Source organism: Megalopta genalis, chromosome 17 (assembly GCF_051020955.1).
Source record: "Megalopta genalis isolate 19385.01 chromosome 17, iyMegGena1_principal, whole genome shotgun sequence".
Lineage (NCBI taxonomy): Eukaryota > Metazoa > Arthropoda > Insecta > Hymenoptera > Halictidae > Megalopta > Megalopta genalis.
Genome location: NC_135029.1, coordinates 6,774,849 through 6,799,621, shown reverse-complemented (window position 1 = coordinate 6,799,621; position 24,773 = coordinate 6,774,849). Strand labels below are relative to the sequence as shown.

The 24,773-nt window shown below is 34.9% G+C and overlaps 1 protein-coding gene across 2 annotated transcripts in view; it reads right to left on the bottom strand.

Annotated features, from left to right (window-relative positions):
- The window catches only part of LOC117225183 (uncharacterized), a 154,575-nt gene extending 134,378 nt beyond the window's left edge, over positions 1-20,197 (bottom strand). For both annotated transcript variants that reach the window (XM_033478515.2, XM_033478516.2), the window contains exon 1: positions 19,820-20,197. The gene's annotated coding sequence lies outside the window, so the exon portion shown is untranslated. The remainder of the gene's footprint in view (positions 1-19,819) is intronic.
- Between the last annotated feature and the right edge of the window lie 4,576 nt (positions 20,198-24,773).

Genomic DNA, 24,773 nt, shown 5'->3' with positions numbered 1-24,773 from the left:
CTGATTATCATTTTCCTCTCGCACTTCTAAGTGCAGCTCTAAGTGAATCTCTTTCTCAACTTCTTATTAACGCTAACACGATATTGCCCAAAACCGTTCGATGTTCATTTTGAATATAAAGCGCTTGCTTTTTTGATGCACATTTTTACGAACATTTAACACACCGGTTACGAACATTTTCGTTACCCGTTTACATTGCGAAAAAAGTTGATGATGCTAAAAGAACGTATCGTATGACTTACAGAATTTGAAGGATAGACTTTGGACAAGTGGAACATAATCTCATAAGGCTGTACGTTAAGATGCGAACGGTCAAAATTATAATATGGCTTTAGGTATGTTTTTCATCCACACGAAAAACACGGAATATCATAGAAATCATCTTCTCAAACAATGTAATAAAAATACTTCTAGTGTAAATCTTTGAGAAATCTATATGTTTACATTTTTTTTTAAGAATATAGGGTCAAAAATACGTCCACAAAATCTTGTGTACTTTTACATGCAGCACGTATTTGTAATAAATCATACTATGTATGATTATATAATTTATTATGTACAAGTATTTGTAACAAATTAGGTTTCCTAATGTATAGAAATATTAACCATTTTCTTGAACAAAATAAATATTCCGAAAGAATCATTTTAAAAGAATGATCAAAAAGTGTTTACTACATTCTATTTCAACTGTAATAAATTGAGACGCGATTTCAGTATGAAATTCTTGAATAATTTATTGCAAATTTGTGTTGCTTGCTACTATAATTACTCTTAAACATTGGAAATAAATATGCAAATGAACACGTGTAGAGTCGCGTTTAAATCAAGACGTATACGAAGGATCTAAAAATCGAAAAATAATTTTCGTATTATATCTTGAAGACAAACTTCAAGTATACAATATATCATGTAAACTGAGACCCGTTCTACGAAAAATATTCGTTTACATCATTTAGTACTTTTTTCACTTTATAGTTTGCTGAACACAACCATTCCATAAGCAGAAAGATACTATGTCACAGGATGGAAATGCGAGAATATCCTTTATATGATATCATGCGGCTATGCAGAATTCAAAAACTGACAGCATTTTTCTCTTCCAGCGAACAATTATGCAGCAATAGTGAAAAATATTCTATACAGTGAAAAATAAAAAATGTAATACATGTTTAATTTGATATATTAATATACAAATTATTGCAGAAAAATATTTGGTCATTTAGTACATGAACAATCATTTTTGTTTTTCTAATCACACAATATAAATGGCTGTTTCTACTCTTTTATAGTTAAACAATAAATTGTTTAACTATAGTGTGTTTTTAAGTATTGTTTGTATTGTTTTTAAGTATATTAAGCATCCAGAAGGTTACATAGTTAGTAAATGTTAGTATAGCACCTCACCTCACCTCACACTTGTGTGTTCGCAATATGTAATAATTGCATTTCCAGCAAAAGTTCACTTTAATAACCATTTTCCGAATTGAACGCGGCAAAAATATCGTTTTCTATGGAAATATTATTTCAAAGCATATTTGCAGTAATATTGAATTACATTCTCCTACGTTTACTTGATATGTCAAAAAAAGTAAAAAAACTCTCGCTTTTAAACTATTTTACTTGAGCCTATAACGAAAATTTAAAAAATGTCTTTCGTAGATCTCGGTAACTTATAAACATGCTGAAAATTTTGTCGAAATCGGTTGACATTGTTATGAGTTACAACAAATTAAAGATGGCAAAAATCGCAGTTTTGTCACAATTTTGTCCAAAAATTGTAAGAAATCAACAGTTTTTTAAATCATTCAACGTCTGCAGCTCGACTCTGGGTTAACCGATTTCGATGAAATTTTCGACACGTGTATAAGTTGCCGAAATCTACGAAAAGTATTTTTTAAACTTCCGTTAAAAAACGAGAGTTTTTTAATTTTTTTGTCACCCTAAATAATAGCAAAATCAAAGAAAGAAAAACATTTTAGTCATCGCGTAGTAGTCTCTATTGGTCCCTCTATCGTCTAAAAAAAATTCCAGCCATTTGATTCAGTTTTAAAAAAGTTATTGCGTTTTAAAAGGTGCGTCAACAATGCTGGGACTCGCTGTACGCGCGCCTATTTATATAGAAATAAAATCGGTTCGCACGCAGATTCATCCGTGGCCAATGGCGAAACGATATTAATAATGTCATCGATAAAAGCTAAAAAGAGGTGTCACCGGTCCGTTGGACAGTACTCATTCTGAAGCGTCATAAAAGTGGACAAAACGGACCGTCGGATCATCGATTTTCGAGCGTGCCGATCGGGACAATAGTATGAGAAGGAAAGAACGTCGCCAAACTTGGGACGAAGCATATTATGGTATGCAGCTATGCGGTCAGGCACGTTATATGATTATTTTGTGCGGCCACAGCAAGGCCACCCTATGGCGAGGTGACAGGATCTCCTCGCGTCTAACCCGTTGTCTTGTGGATCAGGAACCTTGAGGAATTCCCGAAGAGGAGGCCCGTTTAAAGAACCGAACCGGGGTGCCCCCACCTCGAACGCGAGGCGAAAAAAAAACCACCGTAAAACGAAGAAAATGTGTCGCACAAAAGCCCCCGAAGAGGTCAAGCCGGGTCAAGTGATGCGATTTGGTTTATGGCGCGAGAGAGTGCCTCTTCTCTTGCATTATTGTATTTTCGTCGATGATTTACGATAGGAACACGACCACGTTTCTGTTCCTCTTTTAATCTCTTTTTCTCGCTTCACTCGTCGGCTGGCCTCTGCTCGACAAACACTACTTCGACAATTTCGCCTCGATTAACGAGACGCGCTTTTCGTGTCCTCGATTCTGACGTTTAACCCGGAAACGCTGCTCTCGGTCATCTTCTACCCCCCGCTGCTGAGATTATTCGAAAATGAACATATGCACACCGCGAGAAAACTAACCCCCGCGATTTTCTAGTGATTTTCTGAATTTTTAGATTCAACATCAAGATTTCTTCTTTCCTTGGATCATGAAAATAATAATTTAGGCCACCAACGCTGTCAAGACCAAAACCATTTTCGTCAGAAAAAATTATTTTTCTAACCCTCATGTGAATACCCGAAACTGTCGACGGTATTCTATAACCGGGACTATTCTATAGCTATTCTATAACTTTTATATTATTATATAAACATATAAAATATTATTTTTATTCATTGCCTGCACATTCCTACGTTCCTCAACCCCTTCTTTCCATATAAGGGTACCCGGGTATCTCGATTAGGTTAGGTACTTAATACGGTATCTATATCAATCATTGTCGTCCAATTTTAGTACTTTTCTGATAACAAACGAAAGATATTTTCAGGAGAACGTGCAAAAGGATGTTCAAGCACCTGCTTATTGACATAAGGGTTAAAGATCTGATGGCCTAAATTATTATTTTCATCATCTAAGAAAAGGAAAGATCATGTCGCAAAGGCGGCAAATGGGTGGCGGTGGATGGATATTGAATTTGTTTCTACAAAAATTACAGTTGACAAAATTTGTATAGGGACACTAATATTATTCGGTACGAAAACTAAGTATTCTGTTAATAAAATTAAAAGTCTGTTGAATATATGAGGGAACGATAAGAAAGAAAAAGACAACTTAACAAACAAAAGAATTCATTTGTTTTTGTATAGACAATATAAAATAATAGAACGCATAACTATACAGTGATCACGATGAATCACGATGAAAGTGTAATTTTTCAACAAGATAACGCTGCTGTGCACAATGCAAAGGAAACAGAAGAGTGGTTAGAGTGGTTTCGGCAAAAAGAATTTGCTGCTTATGACAAACTTGAACCTCATAAAGAACTTATGGGGAACCTAGTCAAATAATAAGCAATACAGCAACGTTATATAGATAGAGAATGCTGTAAAGTGAGAATGAAATAAAATTGATGCTGCAACATTGCAAAAGTTGGTTTGCGATATAAGTGATAAGATATTTGAAGTAAAATACTTGTGTTTTTTTATAACAATCTAGTTGAGCGTCCCTATGCAAATTTCACTGTACAGTTGTGTTATACAAAGGTAAAGGATTTTTTTTGTTTGTTAAGTTGTCTTTTCATTTCTTATTATTATCTCATACATATATTCAAAAGACTATTAATTTTATTAACAGAATACTTAGCTTTTTTAAATAAAGAATATTAGTGTCTCAAAAAATATTAATATTAAAAACATTATATTATAAAATACAATATTATTCACAAAAAATAGCTAAGCAAATGGTAAAAATGCATTATTATCTGGTTTGTAATTGCTGTGGTTTCAGCTACTTCTTTGAGGTCTGTAATGGGTATTCTTGGAGGTGTTTTTTGGTGCTCCTCTGCTGCGTTTTTGACTAATTCGTCCGCATTTTCATTACTCTAAATCCCAATGTCAGATGGTATCCAGTAGAATTTGATTTTTCTATTGTTTATGATTTTTGTATAGAGCTCGGAAACTTACTTTCTTATTTTCGATGTGTATGGATTTCGTTTTATATAATGTACCATGATACGGATGTACCATTTTATTGCATCATTTGCATTCTAACGCTATCGCTATATCCAAATAAAGTAACGAATTTGTTTGAATGTAATTTCAAATAATGTTAGAAGACTTAGATTGAATTCCATTAAAAATTGAGTGGATTAGAATCATAGTGGCGTAATTCACAGTTTCCACATTGTGAGAAATAAGGAGTGTTATTGTTTCCTAACATGTGTATCGTTTGCTGAGTTAAGTTAATCTATGGTAACTTTATAATTTATTTCACTTATTTTTTTAACATTTTCGCACGCATAGGGTACATTTCGAGACGTAAGTCAAAATTTTCGAAAATGTCACTCACGCCAATAAGATTCTAATCCACTCAATCAGAAACAGCCTGTGTATGGCTAAAAGAAAGCTCGCCTACAGAGAATTCGCGATACCGTTGTTTGCTGGAAATTAGCTAGCCACGTTCTCAAGTATCCAGTTACAGGTGTGTCCCAACAAATTAGCCAAGCAGTCAATTCCGTAGCCTGCCCGATGGAACGCCGCGATTAGTATTCGATCGTCGAAGTATTTGCATTACGTAAAACCGATCACGAAACGCATTCCACGGCGTAATTATTAACACAATGGTTGCATTGTTACGAGGGGGTCGTGGTTTAATTATGCTGTAATTGCGACTGACACGAGACGTAGTGTCGCAGACGAAATTCATTAGTCTGCGTTGACAACGAACGACTTGTACCGCCATTACCAACAGACTCCTTTCATTTCCTTCGTTCTTTCGATGAATCCGCAAAGTCATAGTTTCATTGATACGTGGTTCGCGATGCTCATCGACTAGATTTCATATTGCGAGATTAATGTAACGGTATATGGGCACGATGCACAGTGAAGTAGTAATATTAATTATTAATTAATATTAATATTATATTTATTAATATTAATATTAATTATTAATATTATTATACGTAGTAATATCCGGGCACTTTTTAAAGGGTTTAACCATTTTGAAACTTTGAAAGAATCAAATTTTTTGCCTTTAAAACAAATTATTTTTAAAAATATAAAAAGCCTGTAGCCGATTCGTATACATACCTGCATGCCGTAGCGTTAAACATATGAAAAATTATGTTCGGAAACTTTAAACGCGTTTTTCCCGAAACTGTGTTTTTAAAAACAGTGTGTAAGATATCTCGAGATCTAATCAACCGACTACTTTGAAATTTTGCAGATACCTTTTTCAAAATTTTTTGTAATACATCCTAGAGCTTTACGCATTTTTTGAATTTTTCTTCCAAGAAATCCTGTTTTACAGGAATTCTGCACACCATCAAGCTATCTTTAAAAAAGGACTTCAGAGCTATGCCGTTTAATAGTTCATATCATTGTAAAATAAGCCATAATAACCTATGTCAATCAAATGTTTAGTTTTCTTCTCTTGTTTTAAAATATAAGTAATTTTTGATCTTGTCAAAGTGACCTAAACCCCTTAAAACAATAACTTTTTTCAAATTGAACGAAATTACTTGAATTCTCTGAAGAAAATTTTAACAGTTTTATCCAAGCCGCTGCTTAGTTTCGAGTGAACCATTATCGGTGTAGGAATGGGAAAGTGATGTTGCGGAAGGGGTGCTTTTCACCGAGAATGATTACTCGCAATACAGCCTCTACACACTGGGAACAGCATGCAGATAAGCGAAGTCCGAAACACGACTGTGCCTCGCGGTTCAAAAGCTTTCAAAGAACAAAGGCTCGTAAGTTCACGAAACGAAAGTACAGGGAGTGGCGGGGTCGGTTATCGACGTCAATGACTTTCCTTGTGATTAATTAATTGGTATTTCCCTCATACATCGCAGGAAACTAATTTGCACGTTACAAGGTAAAATTACATCCACGAAACGAAGATTTTATGCGTCTGCATACATATGCTTATCGACAATGGTTAAAGAACTTTAACATATCGTTAAGATTTCAGTATTTGATATTTTAATAAATAGACGTCTTATTAAATTAAAATGTACATATTATAGTGAAAAATATAACGTTGTTCATATTGCGATATTGTCGATACGATAAATAAAAAAGTATTAAAAATAATTTTTAAAATATTATAGAAAATGAAATAAAACTTAAGTATCAAAAATTAAAAATAAAATTAAAATTTTCGTCGACATCATACAAATTTTGTATGCTATGTTAAGAAGGTTTACTTCGCTAACAAATATGCATCTGTGTAACAGGTTTCTCAACTTTTGTCGGCGAATGTACATGAACGGATGCATAAGCAAAACGTAAACGAATCGCGTTGCAAACACGAATTTTCGAATATCGTCGATAAATGAGTTTCGAGATTTCATGCTCGTGTTAATGTGCATAATTAATGATACTCCGATGATATAGGAAGATTTTTTTACGGGTAGCTGCTTGATCGCGAAGATATTGCCGAAATCGAAGTATGGTATTAAAGTCGAGAATCTTCTTTTGAACTTCAACATAAATCGTGGCCAGGTAGCGACACTGAACGAGAATAAATGTACCCGGACGTTTATTATTTAGAGGTTCTTGTTCGATACCTGAACGGAATTGGCCATTACGAAGATACAGGTATAAATAATGATAATATAATATCGCGTGTAGGGATTGAAAGAATTATTACCGAATTAATAACATAATATGGCATGCAGTATTACATTTCTTCGATTATACAGTTCCTGTTTCATGTTTTCATTCGCTCTTCATTGCAAATATGATGGTAAATTTTATTATTTTAATAATAAAAATTAAAGACTCTCTCTCTCTCAACACACACACAATACGAATACGATAGGATTATATTGTAACATTGTTTTATTGCTAAATTTTATCAGATAAAATAATGTTATTAAATCTTCTTATTATATTGTGACTATAGTGTAGAATATAGAGACTCTGTATCGAACTTCGAATAAACTACTTGAATGTTATTCATGTCAGTTTATTGCTTTAGCGATATTTTCAAATATCCTGGTTTGAGGATATTAATTGCTAATAACTCAAGGGTTTCTCATAATATTGGAACATGAATTTGATAAAAATTAATCGTTCTTCACTCATATATAATTAGATATAAATCACTCTTTATTTAATATTTTGCAATGCATGAAACAAACATTACACAATTACATAATTTCATAATAAGATAATATAGCTCCGAGATAATACAATTTTTTAAATGTTATTTTTAACATGATAATACCTTACACAAATTAGTAAAAGATCACCGCCATTTTAGTCTTGATAAGTTTTGATCTCGACAAAAATAGTATTTGACATGTTCACAGTTTAAAACTTTTACATCCCGCAGAACGTTCAAATATTCACTCTACGATATCGACTCTATGATATCGGATTTACATCACACATATTTTAAATAAATATTACTGGTCGTAATTGTGCATCGCTCATGATGCACAAACAATGCATCGTAATCATATGATGTAATCATATGATCTTCAGACGAAGAAATTTAGACATCATCATGTGGTTAAACTTATACATGGTTATGTAACGTTAAAAAAATTGTTGAAACAATTTCGACCGTCTAAAATTTAGATTTTAAATTTACGAAATACTGCACTGTGCGTTGTTGAAGCACATTATTATAATAGCATTAAGAATCGGCATAAAATGTTCTGCACCAAACGTGCAATGGTAGAATAATCAATATTGAATTAATATTGAATCAATCAATACTGAATTAATATTGAATCAATCAATATTGAATTAATATTGAATCAATCAATATTGAAACATTTGATATTAATTGATTTGATGAATATAAATAAAATTTCAAAAACCTATTATATTTATATATAATAATAATAAACTTTCTTTGCTTTTCGACTACACATTTCCAGAAGAAATACCAAACAAGTTCAATTTCATCAAGGGAATCGGCATCTCGCGAAGCCATGGTAGCAGACGAGGTACACCGCAAGTAACTTACAGTAGGTACTAAGTGTACCACACATCAAATGTTAAATATGGATGTGGAAACATTCTAATAAGGGAAGCTTTCTCTGCTCAAAAAGTTGGTTCCCTTGTAAGAATTGATGATATAGGAAGATTTTAGGAATGCAATGCTACCACATGTTGGAAGAAAACATTCAAATAATTGAGAAATTTTTAATCTAAAACCTATGCGCTATATATCCAACGATCAAATTGGAAATCATCTATGAAAATACCAACAGTGGCAGAAGGAATACTATTATGCTACAGCAGTTACAAAGACTACTTCAAGATTGAAGAAATATAAAACGCACTAAAAATAAAGAAATAAAACATTTAATCACGCAGCATGCAACTACTAATTTCAATCTTGTAAATACAAACGTAAATACAAAAGTATTTCGAAAATCTCAGTGGTGCTCTAATTACATGCGCTCTGCTGTGTATATGAGCCGTTTACTTAAAAAATGATACAAGTTTAGTTATTCATACAATGAGATATTTAAGGGTTTGCGCTCCAATGAATTGAGAATAATTGGTAAACGTTAATAAATTCAAAAATCCGAGTGTTGCTATAGTTGCATGCGCTCTGCAGCGTGATTTAGAGAAGCAGGGCAGGTTGCCGTGCCTTCTCGCGGCCAAGTAAAAAAAAACCATCGGATCGTATGAAGACTCGAATGATAGATGCCCACCAGCGATTTCCTTATAAGTCACGACCGAAGAAAATTCATGTGTTTCGCGTTTCGCGGCGTTCCACGCCGATGTGTCACTTTCTCTCGCCACGGGGGAAGAAACAGTCCCTAGCCGTGCAGCACTACTAATTGCTAACGAACCTCTGTTAACTGATGAATTAATTATGCTTGCGTTCACCGTCGGCGCTGGGGGTCCGGATCCAGACGGAGATACTATTTGAATGGATACTTTGTTATCGCTGTACCGTGAAAACCATTACCATTGCATTGATCGTACGATATTTATTGCGTACCGTAGATGCCAGACCGATACTCGAGACATTCAATGCTCTGAGACTCTAGCACAGTGGTTGCACATACTTCCATGGGATGACACTGAATCTTGAATGCAAAGTGATTGTTTGAATGATGCTATAGTTCTGCTATTATTCTTTCAAGAATTCTTGCCAAGAATTTACTAGCGATTATAGAAAATCCTAATTTTATTTGGATTAAGAATCTTGAATTAAATACACTATTTTGTACTGCCATTGCATATACAAGGGTGTCTCAGTTGAAAAAAGCCATTTAAATATCTCCGTTATTTTCGGATTATATGATTATAATTAAAAAAGTGAAGATGACCTTCAAAAACTCCGAAAATTCTCCAGCTGCGAAAAAATTATTGCGTTCACATTATACATATATCTCTCCGAACTGAAAATCTTTCATTAATAAAGTTTTTCGATACCCCCAAAAATAAGCTTTACGCTACCTTCCTCAATTCGTTTATTCAATCATTGGAATTCCGTTGAAAATATTAAAACGACATTTCTCTGGCACGGAGGATTTCACAAATAAACTTCGAGAGTCTATCCCTCAAAGCTCTATTTACGAGCACTTCCGACAAAACGGTGAATGGCAAAACATTCGCTTTCGTATATTTAGCACGCGCGAACACACGTGGGGAAAAAATAAATTGTCAAAAAATCGAGCGGATGAAAAGCTATGTTTACCAAACTTGAAAGAGAGAGAGAAAGTGTGCCAACGTGGGACACGATTTCATGATCTCTGCTATATTATATGAACGTTCAGTTAAGTTTCTACGTAAATCTATGTCATCTGTCAAAGAAAATAGAATCACCATCCTCAAACGATAACACGGTACATCTGCGACTTTCATTCTGTTTCACTGTTCTTATTGTTGGTGCTGAACGTGATTGCGCGTGATAGCCTTATATCTTTCACTTTCTGAAACATCATTTTGCGAGTTATTGGGGTTTCTCAAAGCTGCTTAATATATAGAATTATCAAAATATGACCATATGTATGTATTTATTGCAGAACAATTAAATTATAATATGTACATTTTTATTGAGCTTAATTATAATCTTGTAACATTAATAGGTAATAATAATATTAATAGTAATATTAATATGTAATATTAAAATGAAACCTACATAATATACATCTAATACATCTAATACAATTTTTGCAGTTTTTACCAAATTGATTTTACAATAACTACATGAAAAGTCAAAAGACTAGAAATGTAGTGTAATTAAACTTAGAAAATAATTTTAAATTAAAATCTTAAAACGTGTCTTTTGACCAGTTTGGTAAAAATAGCATTAAATTAAAAAATGTGTCTTTCTGATCGCGCATATATGCAATAATGCAATAATGGAATGCATTACAGAAACTATGAATTTTTCAAAACATTATTATATGCTATGAACTATATATTACGAACTACTTTATTATATATTATTATATGAAAAGTAATGAATCGAAAAATGATGGAACACGCTTTAAAAGAGGACAAAGCAAACTAGAATTATTCCATGCAGTATGATTATAACTACTTACACGGTTCTCATATACGTTTAAAGGAAAGTGGTTACCGATCAAAATAAATCACCTGTTACGTGCGCATTCCATTTATCCCTATTTGCATAATCAATATTCCAAAGCTATTATCAATAAGATTATAATAGCCAATAAGTCACGTATGTTTTATTGGTAACAGTTAACAACACCATTGCCATTAAAATATTAGATCAACTTTCTGCAGGTATCCATTTCGACCTGTTCGGTTATGCAACGAGAAGTAATATACAACCAAGCAATATTCATTTACACCATGATACCTTGCACTAAAGAATAGGAATGAGTTCAAGTGTGTTGCAAGCGAATTGCGTAATTTCGATTAAGTAAAACTTGCGCGACATTATTATCAAAACTAATTTCTGCTCTATAAGATAAATTGGAGATATACAGTAAAATTAAAAATGGCTACCGACATAGTACCATGCAAGCTATATTGTTTAAAAGATTGTCTACATTTTCGTCACGTTCCGTTTGTAACTTCATAGCGAGCAAAATATTGCGAGCATGACTATGTGAATTATTTTATTGAATCAGGTTACATAAAAATTCTATTGAGTTTTCGTTCTCTTAAAATAACTTCTCTTTCAAACTTTCATGAACTGTAAGTAAGTAAAACTTTAATTATAAAACAAATATAATTTTACGACAACTATAATTTTCTATATAGTATAAACCTATGTTTAAGCCAGAAAGTAAAAAATTGAAGAAATGGTAGCATGTTGAAAAAGAAGTTTGTGTTCCTCCAAGCAATTTTGTAATAAAAAGCAAATTGTTTAAATACTATACACAATATATTAATAAATGTGTATGTTAGTGAAAAATCAAGTTAGTCGACCGAGTACTTTTAGTAGCACCATAATACAGGAATACGAAACTCGTGGATTCCATAAAACATGCTTAGAGTTTTAAACAGGCTGTAATACTGTTTAGAACCATCCAGCAATCTTATACGCGTCTGCTGTACCTAGCCCATATATTATACTTTCCATAAACCGCCCCAGAAAACTTTTCGAGTAATTCTCGTCCTTTCGTGTTGCTGAAACTGCAGTGCTCTTCTCTCTTTGGTCTTTTCAACGTCATACCAGTAGAAATGTCTTTAAACAACAGCGTTTCCGCGTATTCTGTATTTAATATTTGAAGTGTAAAAAGTATAAATACAACTGTAAATAAAACGAAACGACTCTACAGCCCCGCTTGGGCCCTTCTGTCCCTAGGAAAAACCGCTCCATAAACCTATGCACTTAACCTAAAGACGCTATGGCATCGTTGCATTCCAACACACATACGCGCGCGCACTCGCGAATATTTTACGTTGCTGTGAAAACAAACAGTTTAGTATGAACGTCACTTGCAGTGTAATACTTAATGTAATACTCAAACATTTGACCGTAATAAAAAATGCAATTTTTATCATTCTTAAGCCAGAATTTTATTACCAACTTCGACTGAATTCGACTAGGGTAGATGTCCCAGTTTCCATGCCTATTACCAATTTCCATGCCTCCACATTAAAAACGTGTAGAAAAAGAAAACAGTAATTTCTCCCTAATTCGCGCTCCGATTGCGCACAAAAATGGACAATTTGGTAAGAGAAGATACGATTATTCGAGCCCTGCGTCTCGTTTTTATAGTTTTTGACAATCCGTAACTATTCAAACAAGTCGAGAAAAGCTGGAGAAGGCTATTTAGCATTAGCAGGAAACTTTGTTTCTCTATTATTTCGTTCAATCAGTTTTAAATCATTGGAAAATTCTTCTTGAACGTGTTGCAATGTTCTCACTTACTTGCCATAAGCATCTTTCAAATACGAGGACAACGCGGAATAATTTGGAAAAAGGAGATATATTCTTGTACCTCGTAGGTAGATGAAGAGTAGGTTTATTTTGGTGTAACGTGTGAGTGACCCGGCGTCCGCTGGCGGAACGTTGGATCGCAGAGGACGCGAGCGTCGTTTCGCAAACAACATGTAAATCGTCGGAATGATATCGCGACGCCTTAATCGCCGGTTCATAAACGTTTCCCCGTCTACCGTGCGATTTCAGAGTTTCGCAGGGGAGAGAAAACAGCGATAAAAGGCGACGACGAGACAGCTAAGCGGTGGCGGCGAGATACGGGAATGCGGCAATTCAGTTGGGGATCAACGGCGGAAATATTTTCAAATTCAATGAAAAAGTTTGCAGCGCGGTCGCAACGTCGTGTGAATTATTACGCCAAATATATTCGCAGACGACGAACATACTGAAACATTGCGCTTCTGAAACGACGCACAATGGTCGAAAACGCGATTCTAGCTGAAACGATTCTTAAACCGTTTTGATGCAGATCCTGAAGATTTTCTTTCTCGATTAGTAACGTAACATGGGTTTACCGATATGACCCGGAGAGCGAAATTCAGTCGAAACAGTGGTTACCAAAAGGTTCGCGCGGACCAATCAAAATTCGTGCCGAGATGTCGGTTGAAAAGGTTTTAGCAACAGCTTTTTTGGGTCAGTGAAGGCGTAATTCTGTGTGATTTCGTGGAAGGCAAAAGAACCGTTACCGGGACATTTTATGTAGATGTTTTAAGAAAACTTACGAAAAATGTAAATGAAACACATAAGAAAAAACGACCTGGAAAATTACACAATTATATTCTTTTTCACCATGACAATGCCCTAGCTGTTTTGAGGGAATTTCGGTGAGAATTGCTTCCGCATGCACCGTATAACCCGGACTTAGCCGCCTCGGATTTTTTCTTATTTCTAAAGTTAAAAGAAATCTTAAAAGCGGTTCGCTGGAAATGAATATCTGAAATGAAACGCGCCGTTTTACAGTGATTTCAATCACAATCTTCAACTTTTTATAAAATCAGGTTAGAAAGATGGTGATACCGCGTGGAAAAGTGTTTTGAGTTAAATAATGCCTATGTAGAAAAATAATCTATTATTGTTCAACAAATAAACTTTTAAAAATGTTTTTCGGAAATTATTTGTACATACCCTCGTATACAACACGGTCTTAAAATCAGTGAAGTAAAAACGAGGCTCAAAGGCATTCGTTGGCTTGTCAGCATTATAAGCAGCTTATTTCATAATTGATTCGTTAATTGGTAAAGCGTCCTTGAGTAGCCTTGATCAATTACACACCCGTTAAGAGTCGCAAGACTTTTACGAATAAAATCTCGAATCGTTCTCCGCAAGGGCTAGTCTGCTAAAATGATAACATCCAATTATACGGTCTGTTGCTATTTTAATCGAGTCGCTGTTATTAAATCAGTAATGAAATCATTCGTTTGGAAACAAAATTCCCTCGACGAACGGCTGGCAGTTTTGCCCCGGGGACGAACACAGTTTCAACGTAACGGAGACCGCATGTTGATAAGTTTTACTTATGCTGCCTGTCGTCGTCGTTACGGCCGACATACTTATAAATTTATTAATACGTTTATTCGTTTTGGCTGACAGGTTCGACTACTGACCGTAGCATCACGTGCAGCTGGTACCATCTTTATCGCGTACGCCTTCATTTTCGATCGCGAAGACTTCATTGGAAAACGAAGTTGTTAATTCGAAAAGAGAATCCGTTGGCGTGGCAGTCGGCGATCTCTTCTTAAAGAACGACTGATTTTGTAGTTTACTTGAACGGGAGAAAGGCCGACGAATATGGAAATACGCGAAGACTGTCGTTTTCAAACAGCTTCGGGAATTTAAACTGTCAAGATAAGGAAAAGTGAATCGGCCGCTTTCACGGTTGTTTATATTCTATTTGGACTCGTCGATTAAATGAATGATCCAATTAGTTCAATTCAACTACTCGCTGGATGTGTACGGTATTTCCATTAAGGATATATTCTTAACGTTCCGGCGTCAAATATCTTGAACCGGGATCGGTTGGCAGCATGAACGAATTAAATTTCATTATTTTCAGCGATCCGAAAGTGTCAAATATTCTGTTGAGTGAAAATACTTCTCGAATCGAGAAATTTATTTGCTACGAGAATAATCTCAGGATATTTACATCACCCCGTCCCCCTTAAACGAGGGTGACGACAATTACGATAGACATTTATTATAAATTTTAATTATAATAGATTTTTAATAGAAGTTTAACTTTAAATAGAAATTTTTAATTGGAATGAATCTGATAGAAATTTAGATCCTAATCGATTTTTAATGCGCATGAAATTGATTACAGTAGATTTTTAACGTAAAATTTAATTACCGTGAATTTTTCGTATAAATTTGAATTATAGTAGATTTTAATTGAATTTATTTATCACGTTTGCAAGAATCGTAAAGTGTATCCAATAAAAAAATGCGCGAACTATTAGAGAATGAATAAAGTAAAAGAAAATCAATAAGTTCTCGCGCAAGTTTAGAGCGCAGCATCGAAAATCGTCAGAGCACTGACCTCTCCTCCAGAAATAGTAAAACGATAATTTAATTAGACTAGAGCGAGACAAGATATTTTAGAATTTCGATTAAGGGGGATCATCGAACCTGTTACACTTCGCTAACATGTATTGACTCGCAGTTTCGCAATCCGCCGAAGTATACGCGATGTGAATAAATTTTGCATATTTCATTCCAAATTAAAATTTTATTCGAATTTAAATTGGAACTTCGTTTTAATTTAAATTGGATTTTTATATCGATTTCAATCAGTAAGCGCAATTTACATTTAAATAAATTCCAAGTTAAACCGCCTCACCAAAAATTAAACGAATTTCAAATTATATTTCCGAAATGAAATAATACATATCCGCTTAATTATTGCGTGATTTAGAATCATAATTAAGTAATAAAATAAATTAAGATCTTAGGTAGAACTCTCATTGGTTTCAAGATTTCAAATCGTATTTTCACGACTTAAATTTTCTCATACTGAGCTAAATATGCAAGTAAGTGACCGTTTGCATCATTCAATCCTTTTGTATTACTGCTTGTACGAAAATTCATTAAATTAAATCAATCTAATAGATCGATATATATCCCAAAACTATTTTTGGAAAATAGATCGTCAAATTTTTTTATTTAGACGAAAATGTTTTAAAGGATGAAAAGGAAGCTTTTAACGCGAGATCATAAATATTCGTTTAAACGCCTGCAACCAGTTGAATATGAATTCATTTTGCATGCTCCGAAAAGCCTGAAGTATTTTTGGCACTACTGAAGAACCAAATTGCTTAAAGTTGTCACAGAATTGGTGGTTAAATCGAAAACATAATATTTATCGTTAAATTCGATCAAATTATCCACTATATAGTTGAAACAATTTGTAACTTTTTAGATTTTAAATTCAATTTTATCTCTCAGAAAGTAGCCATAATAATTTATAATCTGTAATCTATACAGTAAACGTTATCATAACGCTTTATTAACGCTTCGCGCTATTATAAACGTTATTAACAGACTGTACAATGTATGCATTTATGAAAACAATAGGTAAAAGAGATATGGAACAGAAGACAGATTAAAGGCAATTGAGAATGTAGATGCATTATTCTCAACTTATTAGGATTGCCAATGAAAGATAAAAACTTCTAATTGGTTACTGCTTCTTACAATTCGTGCAGATGTCTTTTATTTTGCACAAGGATCCGCAGTCTAGATATTAATGCCATATAAAAGTTATATTATAACTATGTAGTATCGCAAATTGTGAGGAAGTAATTTCATATTTTTGGATCATTATTGCTGTCGTATAACATAAAGATACAAATGTTTGCATTTGATTTAAACATCTAATCGTAATATTATTTCTTTATTCTTTCAGTACACAAATATAAAAATACATAAAATTATTATCCTTCGAACCTTTCCATGTATTTTAATAACCTTGAATCTTGCGTCACCTTGCAACCGGCATAATGATATAAAAACACGCTTATGGTTCCCATGATATTAACTTAAAATTACGATAGCATTAAATTTATTTTTCTTATATTCGATTTACACTCTGCCATCTTTTTTCTTCTCGAATTTATTGTCGCGACCATTACGTGGTTATTAGAATCAGGAACGGATATTTCGTTTGCTTATTTATTTATTTTATTTATTATTTTGTCAATTACGATTACTTGGCTACTTCATTAATTAATAACCGATCACTATAGACCGTTAATCTGCATACATGATACAATATCAGGGCTTACTTACAATTGAAGAATACATTAAACACAGGATACTAAAACAATCAGTGCATTTTTCATTGAATATAGTTCATTATTTACAGCCAAAATATTGTTCAAAACGACTCGTATTTCTATTTGATTTCTTCGAAAACGAAGCATCTCACGTTTGTTATTCTTGATTTTCGTCTTATTTTCAGCCACAGAATCTACCTAACTCAATTTGTACCATGAATTATGAAACACCCTGTATATAGAACTCGCGCGAAGAACTGCCAGTTTCAATAATATATACAGCAACAATTTCATGATAAACATTTTACACATTGTTGTCTAAATGTAAATTGACAAAAAAATAATTAATTAAACATAAAATCTTTTTATTTTGCCTTTATAATATTGTGTCTGTCGGAGGAATAATTTGAACAAGAAAAAGTTTGCAAATTTAAAAATTTTGCAAGTTTGTTAATACATTAAGAAATATTTCATCTTTGAAGTTGAAAAATTGTAATTTGGCCACAAATTACCGTTTTCGGAGCTATTGCGCAATAAACACTACATGCACCGACAATTTTCTAATATTACGATTAAAATCGAAAATCAACAGTTGGTAATTTTTGAAAACATTGTTCAAAAACAACAATAATATTATCCATAATTGAACAAATTATTTGGATTAATATAAAGTAGCAATTTCTTCCGAAATTAATATATGTGTAAGTGAAAATTATCGAGCTACCCTTAAACGCGCAGCTCGGTCCTTAGAAAACCTGTTAACAGGCTTCCAATAAATAAAGCGTTAAATTCGATTAGGAACGGGAATATAATCACTTAAAATCCCGCGAATATTTCCATTGGGATTCATGCCAACCGCTTCAAGAATCGAAATCCTTGTAACTCAAAGTTGGTCGGACGACCGCGAGCGCATTCTCGACCTTCCCACTCCTCGCAGGACATTTGTTCCATTAACGGAGCACCTTTGATTTTCAACCCCGTCCTTCCTTGCCTCCGCAACCACGTACACGACGAATACACCGTGAATACACGCGGAACAGATACACGCATACATATCCGCGGGGACGTGCGCGACAATAGCAGTTCCGAAGTCGTTTTATTGTCACGCACTTATTGTCCATCGCGTATCGCGGCTCGTAAACAGTGTCTCACGTTGAAAGCATGCCTCGTGGGCAGATTTCGTAATCGCTTTGGAGGTTACGTCGAAGGTTAGCCCTCCGCGCGAGAGCTTTTCTCGCGTCGACACAAACGGTCCTAGCTCGCCGAGTTCAGAGTTGCGAGTTTCGAGTTGCGAGTATCCGAGTCGCGAATTTCGAGTTGCGAGTTCCGACGCATTGCGGACCTTCGGAACCGAAGGGCTGCTCCGATGCTAAACAAAGAGCACCGTAAACCAATTCCGTGCCTATTCCCAGACGCATCAATCTGTATCATTCCGGTTCAACCCTCGTCCCTTTCTCATTGTCCTAATTTCGTTTCTCTCTTACCGTTGAATTGACGGTGATACATCGATATAAAACGTAAACAGTTCAATTTGAAAATTTCACCTTTGATATAAGGAGCAACTGCGGCAAGTTTAAGTAAAACTGTTCGCAGCGTTCGCAAATAACAAACAACGTGATGAAAAATGGTGCGAAACGCACCACTCGTCTGCGGAAAATATGTCAAGTTAATGAAAGGGCGGAACGAGGACTAACCACTCGCATTCAAATGGCAACCCTGAGGCGCCATTCAACATTATCACGCCATATGTACAGTACTCTTGTTTAACCATTTTTGTTTATGAAATATTTTTGGGTCGGATGAAACATGTAGCTTCTATGAAATTTCCGGGATTTGGAGTCACGATAACTTTGAGTGCAAGCGGCTAAACATTTTACTGTGTTTTTATGAATCTTTGATATTTCCACTATGTTGTAAAAGGACAATATGCCAATACTTTTGCTGCCAGTCTGTTGCAATACCTATCAATTAACCCTCGTACGCCGAATCCAGGGTCACATTGACCCGCGAGCGATAAGACACCAGTTTTCAACACAAGCTTTATAACGAGACAAAGTTATCCTGCATTCGTTTCCCGGGGCCATCGAAAGCCATTCGTCTTCCGAGGGTGTACTGTATGAACGTATAGAAACGAGAATAAAATGTTTATCCTACGATTAACTAAAATCTATTTAACCGTTCCCTAATATTTATCTTAACTTCATTCAACTCACACATTCGATCGAACCTGTCACTAATTAAAATTATCTTTTTGCATGACAAATTTTCGAATCACGTTTTTCGATTGTAAATTTAAAACAATGTGAAATTATCCACAAATAGCGATATCCGACAGTACCGTGAAGCTAAAAGGGGATACCCGGCTAATTGGCACGAGGGTTAATTCGGAGCCGAACAAAATCGCTTTCGATCAAAGCGAGAAGAAACAACGAATCAAAAGAATAAAGGGAATAACAATATTATTTGGAGAGCTTTTTATCGCGTAAGGAACGCGGGTTTAAAATACCGGCGAGTCCTGTGCGAAGGGACTAAACAGTAAATCACTCGAATCGCTTCGCAACAAAGCAATAAGTAAGTAATAAAAAAGGGCTACTCGATGCCGACACAGAGACGTAACAATCAAATTACTGTCGAAACGGAGTACTCACCGTCGGCGAACCTAACGAAGTCAAACACCGTAGCGTAATAGTACTCGCGGAACGGAGGGGGGTAAACGGACGACGATTGGCAAAGTCCAGCACAAGTTGCGATCAGTCACGATTTTTCAATCCTTGTCTCAGAGGGCACACCAAATGTCACCACTTGTAAATGCGAACGAAAACACGAGACGCGGCTCGACGAGATGAGACGGCACGACGCGGCACGATGGTTCCCGAAATGACAAATCGAATTGCGTCGATTCGATTGCGACTGCGAGCGCGAGGTGTCGAGGAATCGAAAGGAAAACACCGGGAATTTCGGGGAGTGGAATGAAACGTGAGCTTCGATCGATGTCCGTGCGCAGACTGCCCGCACCTCGCTGCTGCCGGGCGTTCGTCATGTTGCGGTCTTGTCCCGTCTCGCTCCCACTCTCGCTCCATTCCTCTTCCCCCACTAACCACGATTGCGCTGTATCGCTCTTCCCCTTCAAAATAAGACAAACCGCTGCCGCCGCACGGTGAAACGAAACACCTATTTTCTTGGACATCATCGACCAAAATTTATTGTCGAAATTTTCTACTATATTTTCATTTAATCTTTAATAACCGATCGCAGCATTGGGAAACAATTTTCATCCAAATGCATGCGAATCCGACTGTTAGCACAATTCCGGACTTTTGGTTTCCCAGTTGGTCCACATTAAATAATTATTGCACAAATTCTATTAGTTTATAAGTTCTCAATCGCTAACATATTACTAGGTATTTGATCGACAATGATTTCCTACAAGAAACATGCTGATTTAATTTAAATTTTGTCGTTTAACAACTGCATAAAATAGAAATCCATTGCATCAAATCCACTATCATAATTCATTGTACATTGTACAATGTAGATATGGAATACGTAAACTCGACATTGTAGGGGAAAACTTATCAGCGATCATGATAAATAAAGAATTATGCGAATAATTCGAATAATTCGATAAATAAAGAATTATGCGAATAATTCGAATAATTAGATAAATAATGAATTATTCGAATAATTCGATAAATAACGAATTATTCGAATAATACGGTAAATAAAGAGTTATTCGAATAAATTGATAACATAATTTGTGACGAATAATAAATATCATATATCATATATATCATCATATCATAAAATAAATATCTCAGCTAAATATTTATTCGAAACGATTTGTATAATATTCAACTCTGGCCTGTAATTCGTATAAACAATCACGGAGCCGTAAACGTATTGTCGAATGTTCACGACGAGCGTTGCCGACCTCCATTCACCTAATCGTTCTGGTAATTGTTTAATAGAAGCTTGGACTGTAGAGGGGCCACCCCTTTCTCCTAAGGCGCTTCACATCAGTAAGAATTTAATGGCATGTGTTTACGCATTCCACTTTCCTCACGCGATCCCGTTAATTAGCCCGCGCAGCGCTTTCATTGATTAATGATGACTCCTCCCAGCCAGTTTTCATAATCACCGAGCTCCCTCGACCCACTCGACCCTCATTCGTCGGCAATCGAGGGATAAAAGGGTCGTTGAAAAAGAAATTGGCACGCTTGTCCCCGCGACCATTATTGCGGTTAAACGTTCAACCTCTTTACTTCTGGGGGAGAGGAGGGAGGAAAGCGGAGGGTGAAATCAGGTCTCATTCGTAGTTTAGCAAAAGTTATTGTCGCTTTTCCTATGTTGTGGCAACGTGTGACCAGCTAGCATGAAGCCAACGAATCGAACATCGACAAGAAACGGAACCGTTGTGAAAGAAGTATCGTCGCGCAGGAAGAACAGGGTGATAGGATACTTCCTAATGGCAATCGATGCGACCTGATTCTACCGTTTTGTGGGTTTTGATGAACCGACCTCTTTAGCCATGCATTCTGTGCTATAACTCACTTTATACTGAATTATGTTAATCGTTGGATCTGCAAAACGCATTTTTTTTATTTTCGTCATAGGCTCAATTTAAAAAGTTGAGAAACATGAGCTTTATTATTTCTTTTCTCATTCCAGGTAACAGCAAAATTTTTAAAAATAGTATTTTAATCATTTTCTAATAGGCTAGTGCTTCTGCCATCTAGAAAAAGAATTCAACTCATTTAGTCCAGTTTTAAAAAAGTTATACCGTTTTTAAAGTGGTCTTAAGTATATGGTTGCCATTCTATATGGTTTTCTGATCGATAATCTATGAACGTGGCTATTTCGACGAAATTAAATGTAAGTGGATGTTAGAAATTTTATATAACGGGAAATAATAAAAAGAAAATTATAAAATAATAATTTCCTGTTGAAGTTTGCTGCGGATTTTCTTCTTCCTGTAATTTGTAAATTTCTTTTGTTATTAGAATAGATATATGTACATTATAAAACATGATTGACAGTTGAAAATTGGGTAAAAAAAAGTATTAAAAACGGCTAACATACTTTACTTGTTTTAATATTATTTGAAAATATTATGTTTGTAAATCGATAAATATATGTGTAGGATAACTTGCGAAGAAGATACGGAAAATGTTGAACAATGGCTTTGCTTGACTTTCACTCTTTACGTAATTAAGCAAGTTGATGTTTATACATATAATTAAGTAGTTTCGTGTGTAACTGCCGTTTCTTGTAGAGGAATTTGAATGATGGTATTTATGCTTTCTAGCTAATTTATTTAATCGGAACAATTAGCATTAACTTGTTCACACGCTACTCAACGATGCTCTGATTGTAGGTCATTTGTGCGTTTACAATGTAGAAAGTGATTTCCCTCGATGGAACAAATTCTTATGAATCTCATTTTGCATTCTCTAGATATTTTTAAATTGCGAGTTCATAAACAAATTTTAAACTATCTAGTAAGTGTAAATTGTGACAAATCTGTAATGTAAAGCCCACAATACAGATGCAGTCGTTCAGGATAATATTTATACAACTATTAAACAAAATATCTTTCTCCAAAGTCGACCAAATGGCTTGAATTGTTTTAGATATCAGACTTTGCTAGGCAATGTCTCAATAAATTCATACAGAAACTGTAATTGGTTCGAACGACAAACAAAGTAAAAAAAAAACACGTTCTCAAATTTCGCTATCTGCGTGAACGACGAAAATTTAATCAATTTTAACGAAATTTTCAACATACATATAGATTAAGAAGATCTTCAAAATGCATTCTTTGTATTGTTGTTATTGGATCAAATAGAAAAGCTGATAAAAGTCGTTTTTTTTATTCCTTTTGGCATTCTAAAGGATTGCAAGAATTTTGTTAGACATTGTTTAGGAAATTAGTCTTTTTATAATTTAAAAAAAATTCAAGTCATTTTGGTACAATTTTAAAAAGTTATTCCGCTTATAATTTCGCGTAACAATTTCACATCACTACTATTTATTAAGGCTAGTTCAATTTTTCATACTTTTCACGTATTCCCATCCTTACACGTTTACGCGCGTTATCATTTTTTATAATTAAACAACTGAAGAGAATTGAAGGGTTCTGCAGAATTATAATGATATTCGTAGCAAAATTGTGTTTTGAGATAATCGGTTTCAAAATTTGATTTCATTAATAAAAGCGCAATACCAACAATTTTTCGGACGATCTGATTTGCACATTTTGATTGCACGTATTTATTTCCTCATCTTTTTATTTTAATTATGCACGTGCGTGAAGCGAAAGACCATTTTCGATTTCTCATTTAACATAAAACCTATGCTCGTTTCATAATCACACGGAACGGAAGGACAAAAAGATCTGCGTAACTCGTCCATGAAGAATTAAAACGGTAAATATTTCTTCGCTCCGCATTTAATAAAATAATCGCCGAGGCTGAACATTTTGCCCAAATATTTGTGGTCTTTCAGCAAACTGTTTTGTATTAACGTAACGCTGAAAATAAAATAAAAAGGGTAATAATAGCCATGACGTTGCAAATGAATTCTGTCGTTGATTATCCTGCGCACATAAAACCTGAAGTTATTCATTATTACTCTGCAGTTGCAGCGTTACGAATCCACTTCTCTCGCCTTGGTATAACAGAGAAAAATTCCGCGAGACATCCGCCGTAGCGTGCACTTGTCGCTGCAGCGCATTCAGCGCAATCAGTTACATGCTCGTTAAAGAGTAAAAGAAAACGATCGAAGGAAAAGTACCGCAGGGACAGAGGACAGATAAAAAACAGAAAAGTATGAGGGAACGTGGGATAGTTCCTGCTACACCGAGAAAGCATCTTCCGATGAGCCCGCATCGTACCATCTTTCGCGTTACCAAGACATCCATTACATTTGAGCTCACGGGAGCGTCACCGATCTTTGGGATGAAGTTACCGTCTTTTCACAAAATCCACTTATACCGTACGAAATGTTCGAGGCTTGTCAAGGGCCGGCTTAGAACGTAATTAACGGCCGTTCGGAATTTTATTCGGAATATTTTTTGAATATAGTTCTATATTTGAAGAATTTATTCGAACGGAGATCTATTCGAAGAATTTATTCGAATCACGTTTCATTCGAAGAATTTATTCGCATCGAGTTTTATTTGCAGAAGTTATTCGGATAATTTGTTCGGATAATTCGGGTAATTTGAATAATTCAATAATTCAGTATCATTCAATGTAATATTATACATATAATTCACGCACAATGGTATGCATATAATGCACACGCAACGTCGCTCACAGGACCGTTATAAATATTAAGAAGCTCGAAACAATAACATAGATACGCAATTCAAATCCGCTTCTAATCCGGGCTTCGTCACGTCTTGAAGGAAAAAATTGTTATGTATTATTCGCGCTGATTCGAGATCGTCCGTTACCCTAATTACCTCGGCTGTAATACGCACTAAGATTTCGAAAACGTAATACGGTAACTCGAAGGTCAGGATTTGATTAACGTCATCCAAGGAGAGGGGACGCGACCGCTAGTTCGACATTGCTACCATTCATTCGAGTGTCAGTCACG